Below are 13,396 nucleotides of genomic sequence, written 5' to 3' on the forward strand. Positions count from 1 at the left end.
GGCATAAAAAGATAATAAGCTTAGGTTTAGTAACAACACGTACTATTATGGTATTTATTTATAAAGGTTGAGTATATTACATAGTATACTGCAGTATATGTATAGCCTACAGATTATGCAAGTTTTAATGTTATGATTAATGTAGGCTCATTACTTTGAACAGTGGACTTACGTAACAGACGCATGCGGTTCAGTAATAATAAGGTATGTTTATTCTGCATATAATGAGTCACAAACCAGGAAGCTTCATATCCGAAACAAAGCATTATACGCATTGCGTGTCAACAACACTCGATTTGTTTGTTCTACCGCACAGTGGATTAAAAACATAGTACAATCCAAAGATAAACACAAATATTAAAAACGTAGCAACACATTGCACTAATCAAACTTTTTATTTTTTGGTGATTTTTTTCCTTTCCAGATTTTGTCGTGTTTGCAGCTTTGTCCTAAAAATGATGTAGGTAATTAAATTATTTTGATATACAACAACTGTAACACGTTGGCGTAGTTGTCTGTTTCTAGTCCGAGATATTAGATTCGGAAATAGTTTGCTTGTATGAATTGTAGAAATACGAAAACCTTTACTTAAGTTTGGATTTCCCTTGGTTTGTAAATAATAATTTAAAACTTAAACGTATAAGGCTACCTAGATAAACATTAATAAATGTATTATTTGTGTTGAAAGTTTTATTTGCGGAAGTATATTTCAGTTTAATTTTGCTTTAAATTGTCATTATCGCTAATACGGTGTTAAGTTCGGGAATTTTCTATTTGGTCACCTTTTACGGGTTTTGGGTTGTTCTCCATACATAAACGTTAACACTTCCACCTATAAGACTAAACAACCCTCCTATCCAGCCTAGGAAATAGCTATATCCATAAAGTGAGTTAAGATAACCGCCTAGTGACGCCGTAAAGATTCCACATCCAATAAAGACAAAAATTCCTAAAGCAAGAACATGCTTTGCATATGCAACTATAACATTGTTTAGCTAAACATTACAAAGCTGAATTTAAAAATTTGTTTTCCTTTAAAAAAATATTGAAATACTATGCTAATTTTAAGAGTTAATTGGGTGCTATTATTCATTTACATGTACAAATTTTCACCTGCCATCAACGTGACAATTGCCCCAGTCATTATTTTTGTCATGTCTGCGTTGCATTTTCCAATCCAGTTAAAAACAGACCCCACAAGCAACAGCAACAGACTACCGCAAAGGAGTGCCAAGGTTATCACAAAACCAATCGGAGTAACTGTTAAAAAAGACAAGACTTGTACATGTAAAGAATTGAGAATTTTACATGCAGATTTTCTTCTTTCAAATCGGCTAAAAATTTAATTCGCTAATAACAATGCTAACTGTATATATGGATTATTCATACTTGTCGAAAGTTGACAAAAAACGAAAACTTTTTTGTTGTCACACATGTGCTGTGAAAACCTGAGGCGAGCTTTTATTATTGTTTGTATTTAGGTGTTATTACCCGGATTAGTAGTACAACTAAGAGGCCCACAGAAGGTAAATAAACCCAAGTGATACTGGCCAACGACAATCCATCCTGGGGAAAACGCCGCTATGATTGTGAACACAAAGCCAACCAGGCCACCAATGGCGCCGAAGTACAGTCTGTTGTCCATGGCTTCAATCGAATAGACGTAGAATAGAATTAAAACAGCCTTTGAAGTTGCTCTATATAAAGCTAATTGAAACAAAAAGAAATTATATATGCCATTTTAACTCTAACATTTTGCCAATTATACATTACCTATTGTTTTGTTATTAAGAGAAATAACATTACCTTTAAAACAATTCTTTCAATTAATTTTATTTGTTACTAAGAGTTTAATTGCAACAGCAACGCTGGAGTACCAAATATTTGCTTCTACTAACTCTATGAAATATTATCAGGTAAACATGCTCTAACTCGTAGGGTTAATTGGCTACAGCGTTGTGCATAACATACTGTTAATTTGTCCAAATTTCTCTACAAACTCCAAACTGAAGTATATCATCTATGTTCACCACCTTTATAAAATTAACTCGGATACGAGACGAGTTGTACATGCTAACTTAAGTGTTAGAAAAGGGTGGAAATGTGTCGTAAGTGGTTATGTCAGATACGTTTGTGTGGTTATGATAAATAAGTTTATGGGCGGTTAAGTCAGATAAGTTTATGGGCGGTTATGTCAGATAAGTTAATGGGCGGTTATGTCGGATAAGTTTATGTGTGGTACTGTTATTCACATTTGTATGCTCGCATTATACTGAGGCGTATCAGCCTCTGTTACGTCTATGTCACACAAGATAATTTTTTTAAAACAACAGTCATTTTACGGATGTACATATTCTTTGGAGCTTTGATAGTACACAACGATTTTTTAGATGCACCTTTATGTTTACCATATCGATTTTTACCTTTTTCGGGCAAACGTAAAAAATGAAACATGCCAGGGCTGGTTGTAGGTCTATCAGATAAATAAACACAAAACCAATGTAATTGTTGCCTACACTTTATTTGCATAACAGATAGGATTTACAGACCGTTATCGATGACGGCATTTTTATGATTATATCAGGTGTAACGTCCCGTGCACGCGCCCCGGTTATAGCGCGGAACGTCACACGAGGAGAGAATTTAAACGCGATTCCTAATAGCCTCCAACAACCAGTCCACACAGATAGATGTTTGCTGATCTTATTAGGCGAATTCTTTGAATGTAGGACAAAGAGGACGGTAGAAGACGATGAAAACGAGTAGGAAACGGTTTCTGCACAAAGCATGACATTAACACACTGCGCTTTAAATGCAGAAATATAGCACAAATCTTACCAACTGTTGTGGTAACCGGAGAGAGTAAATAGCACGGGTATTCAACTCGCATCAATTACTGGCACACCTAAACATACAATAACATATATCACCACACTGCGCCTTTATGACGTCACACACAGTTCTTACCAAGCTATGTTGGGTGACAGTACAGAATAAGTCACGCTTCACGTGAAGATAAAACAGAAATACTGCGTAAACAAAATGCAACTTAAGCACCTTGTCTAAACCCAATTACACGTACAGTACAACTATTACAAAGCGAATGACATATTAGGTCATTGCGGCTAAGTTCACATTCATTACAATAATTCACATTTTGGAGTCATTAAACACATATGTACAAAGTGATAATCGTCAACACGACAATAAATAGCCTTTTCTAATTCAACCGACGCAGCACCGTGCTCCACGGAAGTCAGCAACGAAAAGAACTGAACCACGTTGCGTTATCACACAAAACTGGCAGCCGATTATTACGTCACAAAACGCCATAGATTACAACACAAGTTGCACTGAGGAAATGCGGGAATCAATAGAAATCTGCAATTACTGGCAAATAAGATGTAACATCAGGTTTATTGAACACTATAAATAAAGATGATGTGGATATAATGGAATTTTTGGCTTACAAAAAGACTTTCAGTTCTAGCTGATGCCCTTTACCACGTTTTTGGGGTCACAGGTATTAAATACATTCACTGTAACGTCCCGTGAACGCGCCCCGGTTACAGCGCGGAACGTCACACGTGGGGGATTGAAACGCGATTCCTAAAGATCTCCAGCAAGCACTCCACACAGATGGGTGTTTTGTAGATCTTATATTCAAACACTTTCAATGAAAAATGAACAGGACGGTGAGAGCATAGTATACTAACATGGACGTCCAGCTATTGTTACCGTCACGCTTGATTAACTCTGTGCTGTGAAGCAAAAAGTTTATTTGAAAAAAATTGCTGTGATTGGTAACATAGAGTTTAGAGTATTTGGAAGGTGATGTTTTGTTCAAGGCAAAAAACAATTTTACAAAAGTAAGCAAAATTGTTAGCAAGTTGCCCACCATGCAATCACAGCAGGGCAAGCTGATTTCTTCAATGGAGCAAAACCCTGGAGGTCTCACTTATCCTTCATCAGAGTTACGGCAACTTTTACAAAGTGTGTACCTGAAATGCTTGAGAAAGAGTTTTTTGGCCAACCAACAAGCTAGACTTTTTTGTGTTTTGCAAAAGTTTTTCCATGATCTTCATTATGAAAGTTTCCAAAATAGGACATGTGATATTCTGGAAGTTGATATGGATAAAGAGAAAGTACCCAATAGGTTTTAATATTCGTGGATTTATTTATTTGTGTCTTGTCGTTCACGTTTGCCGAAAAGCTCTTTTCTAAAATGTTCCAAAGGTCTACCAAGGAAACCAAAAAAAAGGGGCTCTGAAAAATATATTAAAATAAAACTGTCAAAAGTGTCTGTACTTTCTGCACAATGTGCTTCTTTTTTCAAATTACAAAAAATGATGCCTCACCAAAATCTGTTTAATACCACAAATGGGTATAAACCACAGAAAACAACTGATTTTTAATCCCTAATTAAGCAACTGCTGGGGAACCAAAGTGATGGCAATATGATTAATAAGCCAATAGATAGATGATAAGTAAGCTGCAAATACTGCTCACTGTTTTGACAAGGTCTCATCAGTGCACCTGATGACAAGACACAGGCCATGTTGGCTAGTGTAGTAACATGCTGAAAAACCTTGCCTCGCCAATTCGGTTCATTGCCTCAATGTTAAAGCAATTTCTACAAAAAAGATGCCTGTCTATAAGTTTTTAAAAATACACTTCAAAGAGTTCATACAATTGAAAGCTAAAAACGTTTTAATAGCTCTACATACATTAAACAATAAACCCAATAACTAAAAAACTTCAAAACAGACACGGATTTGTCGCCAGCGGCTTTTAAAAACTAGCTGTTTACCACGTACCTAATACAAAACTTCAGGCGACGTGCAGTGTTAGTCATGCGTAACCGAAATGCGCAGGATAATAAAAGAAACGAGAGGAAAAGAGGAGCTGGACTACCATGTTAGTATACTATGGTGAGAGGCGATAGAAACGATGGAAAACGAATAGGAAACGGTTTCTACAAAGACATGGCATTAGCACTGCGCTTTAAATGTAGTAATGTAACTTTAAGCTCACCAAATGTTATGGGAACCGGAAGACAACAAATAACATGGGCGATCCCAGAAATCACTGTCACACACCAAAATACACAATAAAACATGAGACCACAATATGCCATTATGACGTCATACACAATGCTTACCAAGCTATGTAGAGCAGGGGTGGGCAACCTGCGACCCGCGGGCCGCATGCGGCTCTTCAATAAAGGTTGTGCGGCCCGCAAAGACGCTTGCATTTCAAAAGTACTGGCAAACGAGTCCAATTATAACATATTTTGAAACTGAGAAATGCGCCTGATGCTAGTTTTCTGCGATCTGGCAAAATGTGGCTAGAATCAAAAACAAATTATACTTGTAGTTAAGCATATTAGGTGAGAAACAAAGCAAAATCACTTTGTGTTATACATGTGCGGCCCGCAATCCAATTTTGACATTTATAATTGGCCCTACAGTAAAAAAGGTTGCCCACCCATGATGTAGAGCAACAGTGTAGAAAGTCACGCTTCACGTGAATATCGTACAAGAACGCTGCGTAAACAAATACAACTTAAATAAACCCAACTACTCGTACAGTACGACTATTAAAAAAGGGGAATGACATTTTAGGTCAAGTTCACAGCGCTTTGCAGTCATTATGGTAATTCACAATATTGAGTCATTAAACACATATATACAAAGTGACTTACCAATAATCGTCAATAAACAGCTTTTATACAACAACCGACGCAGCACAGTGCTCCACGGAAGTCAGCAACGAAAAGAACTAAACCACGTTGCGTTATCACACAAAACTGGCAGTCCATTGTTACGTTACAGAACGCAATAGATTACAACACAAGTGGTACTGAGGAAATGCGGGAATCTATAGAAATCGGCAATTACTGGCAAATAAGATGTAACATTCACCTTGTTCAAATAAGGAGTGAAACATTTCTGTTTCCGATTTCATCATATTAATCATAAGCAGACATTACTATAAAATTTCCTTCTCTATTTGTTTACCTTTTGAGATATGTTTCGTTGTCAACATCACATCATAGGAAACTAGTGGAAAGCAATAAAAACTTAAACAAATTGATTGTGCCTAAAACAGTTTCCTATCACGAAAACGTCCCTGTCTTAATTTGTTACAAAATAATACTTATTTGTAAAAGCCCAGTCTTTATGCCAGTTTCAATTCTTTTCTGGAAATATCGATTGTGAATATAGTCAATAATGTTAAAATGTTAGGAAAATCCGTGGCAACTATTTGGACTAAAACAGGAACTGGTACTCAACCAATCGTTCAAATATACGAAACAAAAATTGTTTGAGCTATAATATGACCTAAACCGCGAGGCATTGCGCAACAAATAGACACATTACCGAATGTTTAACAATAATTTTCATTTACTTTCACTCCTAGCCACAACAAAACACCTTCACTTTGTTTCGTTGCCTTACATGACCTGATTTTTGACGTCTCTTCAACATTTTTGGAATTTTTGGACAACACACTTTAGGTGTTTTTTATTTCGGATGGTGCTTAAAAGCTCGAGTTTTATCACGGTTACTCATTCAGTCAAATGTATCAGTGTAAATTGTTTGCCTTAAACATGACGTTTGCAAGACTTGTATTAGTGTCGGTTACAGTAAGTTTGCTGCCGATAGTTTCTGCCCGGAAACCTTTAGATTCTTTGAATATTACTCTTGCTAAAACATACTGTAATACGTCTGCACGAGCGGCTCGACAAGCCTTTGGCAAGTATTCCATAAGTAGAACTTGTGCGGTAAGTAAATGAAAAACTTGTTGACAGAGTTTTGTCTGTAATTAATTTTTAACGCTGGATAAATTAAAAATGCCAATATTTTGCTTGCAAATCGCTTATCAAAATATTACACGAGTCATGTTGCGTCCGTTTTGATGCGGTCTGGTTATATTTGTCTATTTAATTCTGTTTTATCTCGTTTTTGACATTTTTATAATAAATCAGCTAAACAAAGCATGATTTTCTACTCTAAAACACACTGAACGTATATTTAAATGGAATTAAAAAAAGTTATTATTTTCTTAAAATTTGTTCATTTTAAGTTAAATGAAACTAATTAATTTTTTTTAATCTATGTTTAGCCCCAAAATGCAACACGTCAATTCAGGAAAATTTGGCTCAAAAAAATCAAAGTGCTGGTAAGTGATCTGAAAAATGTTATGACTTACATAAGGCTACAAAACGTATTTGTTAAATTTCTAATTTTAAACAATAGTGAGATACAACTTAAATTAGGAATTATGTTAAATAACCCGTTTCAATACTAAAACTAAAGACTACTGTTAGGTAATTTGGAACTTCATTGTTTAAACAGGAAAACCCAAACGGAGAAAGAAACTCCCGGAAAATAAAAATTCCAAAATTTATTACTTATGGCATCAATTTATACCGGGTTTCCGCTGTAGCTGATGCCATCATTTTCCACATGGTTAAGGTATGTAGACCACCTTTTAAATTTGTTAAAGTTGCTTGAACATCAGATACCTTTTTTCATCTTTAATTACAAATAATCTTTTACACAAAATGTTGATTTACCACTAGCTACCCTGGTAACTAAAGTAAAATAAAACTCTATTGCTAACAGAATCAGAATAACACGTTTCATCTTCAAGCTTTTTTCTTTGTTAAAGTGTATGAAACTGAGTGAATATGTCATAATAGACTACCGAAATGAACCTGTGCTATAGGGTTGTGACCGACGGATACGTTTTGGGTTGTGAAATACTGTACACAAATATACTCAAAAAAGTAGCAGACGATCAGCGTCAATGTAATCTTTCGTTACAAAAGAAATGTCAAATTAGCCTACTTTAAAGGCATCTTCCTAGTTTCCGCCTTATTGAGGAATAATATATAAATACGTTAATCCTTTTCCGCCACTTAATTGAGTGATATTGGGAGTAAAACTATATAAAGCTACAAACCTTTTTTGCAACTTGCATTTTTTGTTTTAGGCGAAAAGAAGCACATTTAGCTGTCCGTCACGACTTGGACAGGTAACTTATAAACCATTTGATAGTTTTTTCTTATAAGTTACTTTTCGGTGTTTTTCACCTCAAACGAATTGTTTAAACAAAAGTAAAGACAAAAGGTAATTTTACGAACAGAAACGTCGTTGCAACAAAGAACACGAAACTTCAAAAATCCAAGACATTAAGATCTTTGTCATCAGCCATTTTAAAAGTCTTCTTGGATTACCACAAAAGTCGCCGGTGAAAGTAAGTTGATTACTTGCCTAAAACTGATTATTTAATAAACATTACTCAGGATTAAAACTTTTGTATTGCTGCGTTTTTATTGAACTACAACGGGTTTAATACGAAAATTAGCATTTTGATTATTTCTTATTCGATTATAATGCATGATATATAATACAGCGTCTACTATTTTCAGAAAAGAAAACTGACTTCCAAAAAAGAATACATCAAAAAACTTCGTTTCTGTGCCAACTGCAAAAAAGTAAAAAAGATAAACAGTTTTGTGAACAAGAATAATTGGAATGAGCGAGCTTGCGCATTGCTCAGTCAAATCAACAGAGCATGTCCGAATTTTTGTTGATTGGAAAACTTAACTCACCACGTTGGAAGCCAAATGATGCATTTACTTATTTATTGTCTGTGTATTTATTTAACTTTTTACCACTCAACCGTGTTTTTACTATTTATTGCAAATATATATGATGTTTTTTTTGACAAATTGACATTTTTGTGGCAAGTTTCTGGTTTGGGTAAAAGGAAGACAATTGTTTCCTTTTTTAAATTAAGTTTAAATCTAGGGGTAATTAGAACCACTGGTTTAAAGTACAATTTCATATTGTAACATTTCGTACCTAAACTCAAGCCTAAGTTGGTTTTTGTCAATACACCAAGTAGCTTTCCAAAGTTTTCATTAATTGCATATGCTTTACTTCGGAACTAAAACAAACAAAAACAGTCAGCAGATTTAGTGTCTTATCTAGCTGTCAGTTACCTATTGCTATTTACGTTTATGTTAACTTGCATTAAAACTGTATGAAGTCGTTTTTAAAGTAACGTGTAACATTGTATAGTAATCAGACGATTTATCATAACCTTACCCAAGTCGACCCACTTTCAAATTACCTCAGTCAGTATACACAGCTTCGTTACAATAAAAGTTGGACAGGTCTTTAATTGAAGTATTTTTGTTTCCATCAAAATGAAAGGCACACAACACTCTACATCAGGGGTCGGCAACCTTTTGCACGCCGCGGGCCACATTCAAAATTAAATAGTAGTAGCGGGCCGCACTAATCTTCCACCTTTAGTTTCCTTTCCTTAACTGTTTTGTATGGTGTCAAAACTCACGAGTTTAGCGTTTTAAGATTTTGTTGCAGCATATGTTAACGAAAACACAAAACACGTTTATTGACAACTTTAATTAATGCGATATTTATTTAATGTTGTTTATTGCTTGAGAGTTTTCGAAGTTCAGGTTGGTGGGAAGATGAGGCTAATATCTTGAAGGTGTAAACCAGTTCCCAACCTTTCGTTGACCGTGGCCCCCTAAAAGTACCTTTTGGACCTCGTGCCCCCCTTCAAGTAACCCTGTATGACCTGTGGCCCTCTTAAAAACGGAAATGGCAATCTCATGTTGGAATTCGGTACTAATTTTGGCTTTAAACAGGTCGAATAGAACAAATAAGAATCCGTAATCATAAAAAAACACAATGTAGACAAATAGTATGTGAAATATTCAATTAAATTAGGGAAGAAAGTTAAAAAGGAAATGGATTTTAGTGGGTGTTTCTGGTGGATCAACACCTGTGGCCCCCCGGAACACAGCTCTTGGCCCCCCTGGGGGGCCCTGGGCCCTGGGCCCTGGTTGGGAACCACTGGTGTAAACCAATAAATTTAGAAAAACTTGAATGCTTGGTGTAATTATGGCGCTTTATGTGAAATTACTTGTTTACAGCAACATAAACGTGGCAAATCCAAAACACCGGTTTACCAAAATGGTAAACGAAAAGATACTTGTTTTCCCCTTCGCCATTAAAACCTCTGCACTCAGCATCAACTTTTCTACGTTTTGCCATGATTTTAACTAAAATGTGACAAAGATTCGGATTGCCAACTAACGTAACACACCCTAAGTGAAATTTAACAGCACAATAATTGCTAGTTGCTTGGATTTACATCTGTGAGTTGTCTGTGATGTCAGACGCACGATTGTGACGTAACAAAAACATTTCATTACATTTAACCAAAGGCTATGTTTTATGTAAACTATTGGTAAATGGTAGCTTTGTTCTCACAGACTTTTTTCATGGGCAGCAACTTTTAAAAACGGCTGCGGGCCGGATAGTTTTGCTTGGCGGGCCGGATCCGGCCCGCGGGCCGTAGGTTGCCGACCCCTGCTCTACATTTAGTTCTAAATAGGCTGCAAAATATCTTTCAAGATTTTAATTCTTTTCTTAGAGTTTATCGACAGGCTCGACATATTATAAATCCCAAACTGCATAAACCTCAGAAGACTTTTCATAAAGTGAAATATTGTGTTTACTTTTTTTTGACAATTTGTGTAAAGAATACATACCAGAAATGCATATATGCAAATGAACCAGATTTTTACAATATTCTGGTATGTTTTCGCGGCTACATAAAATTAATTACAAAACGTGATATCATTACAAAACTTCTCTGTTACACAGTACACAAATTTGTAGAGTCCACGTTGTTTGTCGCATCATGGGCCATAACTTTTGCTAAGATCAAGTTTATAGCTCCACCAACTGAGGCTAGGATAGCCCCAATCCATGCCAACGCATAACTGTAAGAATAAGAAGGGACAGCCAAAACTACCAATGCTATGGTGGCGGAAATTCCTGCAAAAAAACACAAATGAACTACATTTGACATTTCAATGCAATAAAGTAGTCAAAATTGTTTAAAATCATATTCACAGCAGCGGCAAAACTGACGGTGTAACAGTTTTTGTACAGATTAAACAGAAGATTGTCATCATCTCAAAGCTAATAAGTTCTTGAAAAAAATATTGTCAAATACACAGCATTTTATTGCACATTTGCATTCACAGTATCGAGGACGTCGAAATAGACATGTTATTTAATTAAAAAATAATACAAAATTTTTGCATGCGAATTCTCTACCATCTAAAACCAAAAAGAATTGAAATACATTACCAAATTCTAAGAAAAATTCACTTACCTCCCAAAACAAAGAAAACGCCCGATTTGAGAAGGCGTGTACGGTTATTCTGAAATCCAGTTACAGCAAAGAACGTTCCTAGCAGCGTTAAAACAGATGCTTATATCATGAACACAAGAACAGCAACAAGTATTGCTGGAAAGGTCCCTGAAAAAAACAACGAAGTGTTTTATTTATAAGTTTGGCTTTTGATACGCAAAAAAGCATTTGTAATTAGTAGAAACGTACGTAACTGTTAACTTGGAGAAAACCGGTTGTCGAATCGAATGTTACTGGGCTATATCGCATGTAAACAATGCGCATGCAATTTTACTTAAAAATGTTTTATTGGGTTGTTTGTGTTTTAGTTTTGAAACCTTAGTCCTACACTATGTAACGAAGTCTTAAATGAAGTTTTGTTTTGCTTTTTAACTTACCGACTGGATAACTCATGCAGCGAAATCGCGAATAGCAGGAGTAGAAAAGGCCATTGTAATACCCCCATCCAGGGCTCAACAAAGCGGTCAAGGTCAAAAGAACCGCCACGATTGAAATTATTAAACCCGCTAATCTTGGGCAAAACATGTTGTTATTTAAAACTACAAATCTCTTGTCAAGCTGGAAATAATCACACAAAGTCAATTAAAAGTACCAAAAAGTCAACTGACATTTTTATTTATTGATAGGACTTGCCCTGGTTATAGATATATCCAGGGTTGCCATCGACATGGACCCCAAAATAAGGACAACCGAAAAATTAATTTTTCATACCATGCAAACCAACATTTTAAACAAATCTGTGCATTTAAACGGTGTTTTTTTTACATTCAATTAGTGCGGGAATAAACACAACCTAATGTCTACAGCATGTTTCGTGCGTAAATGCTCGCGGAATATACGCAAGTAATATCGATTTCGACAATTTAATGGCATCCTCAGTTTTAAGCAAGAAATAAAAACTTTACTTTGTTTTATATTAAACTCGATAGTTTCCAATGTATGTATAACCGTATATGCAGGATATGAGGAAATGTGTGATTGACATTAACATTTGGGCAATGTCAGAAACGCAATTCCACAATAAATTCTCCACTGTCAGTTATTGTCTCATAATTTATATTGTTTTGGTGTATTCCAATGTATTTATACCCGCGTATGCAGAATATGGAAGTGTGTGATTGACATTTACATTTGCAAAACGACATAAACACAATTTTTGTATCAAAATCAATAAATGTATTTGATACGTAATGGCGCATTTTCCACTGACTGAATATTCACCACTCTAGCTTGCGTTTATAAAGTAAAGATAAATTCAAGAAAAAAATTGAGTTCAACAAAAATTTAGTTTCAATTTCATCGGCCGAACATTTCTTGGGTTTAACAGTTGCGGATGAAATTAGTTTCTCGGAATTTTTTTTGATTCTAAAAAAAACAACGGCTTGTAAAAGTATATCATCATCGTCACCAAAAAGATTTTCTAATGTTTCGGTTCTTTTTACAATGGCTGATTCGGTGGTTGGTTCACTTTTGTTGCTTTTCACCACTAAAATTTTGCTGTGCAATGCTTTTTTGCCAGAAATAATCTGTTCCAGCAACTTCTTGTTCACAGAATATACTTCGCGCATCTCACGACAGCTCAGGTGTAGGTTTACTTTTACTTCTAGCAAGGATTTGTGTAATTTTTGAAAATAAGACAAAACAAGGAGGTAAGTCGAAAAGAAGGACATTTCTTGGAAATAAGGATAATCCATTTTTTTAAGACTTTGGCCATCAAAATAAGGACAAATCTTAGAAATAAGGACGGTATGGCAACCCTGGATATATCTAAAGCAATCAGAATTGTTTAGATCTCTGTAAAAAAAGTGTTTTGCGGTTTCGTTAAGTTTGGTCTTAACACCGAATGGAAAATATCTACGAATCGATCATGCGCCTGTACAAAAGTTATATTATCGTTAATAAAGTCCGCTTTGTATTATGAAGCCATGGAAAATCGTGGTCGGTAACGCATCATAGCAATATAGCATTTTGACAACGTTGCTGTCGACTTATGTGATTTTCACTGTTAGGTCTGATATTCTGCTGTGTATTGTTAAATCGTGTTTTACTCAATTACCAATGTCATTGCTATTTTTTTGAAATCCTGCAGGACGGTTACGAAGGTATACTCAACCCTCCAACTGTT

At 35.4% G+C, this 13,396-nt stretch overlaps 2 long non-coding RNA genes across 2 annotated transcripts; one reads left to right on the plus strand and one right to left on the minus strand.

Moving 5' to 3' along the window:
- Nucleotides 1-2,689: 2,689 nt before the first annotated feature.
- LOC145220011 (uncharacterized) lies at nucleotides 2,690-5,280 on the minus strand. The gene is made up of 2 exons (XR_013857943.1): nucleotides 2,839-5,280; nucleotides 2,690-2,776 (listed from the first exon to the last, which is right to left on the minus strand). It is a non-coding gene; the product is annotated as an uncharacterized LOC145220011 (long non-coding RNA).
- Nucleotides 5,281-6,754: 1,474 nt separating this feature from the next.
- Nucleotides 6,755-7,631, plus strand: LOC145220467 (uncharacterized). Its single transcript, XR_013858191.1, has 3 exons — nucleotides 6,755-6,787; nucleotides 7,129-7,185; nucleotides 7,362-7,631. It is a non-coding gene; the product is annotated as an uncharacterized LOC145220467 (long non-coding RNA).
- Nucleotides 7,632-13,396: the final 5,765 nt, after the last annotated feature.

The sequence above is a fragment of the Phallusia mammillata genome, chromosome 3 (genome assembly GCF_965637545.1).
Source record: "Phallusia mammillata chromosome 3, kaPhaMamm4.hap1.1, whole genome shotgun sequence".
NCBI classification, from domain to species: domain Eukaryota; kingdom Metazoa; phylum Chordata; class Ascidiacea; order Phlebobranchia; family Ascidiidae; genus Phallusia; species Phallusia mammillata.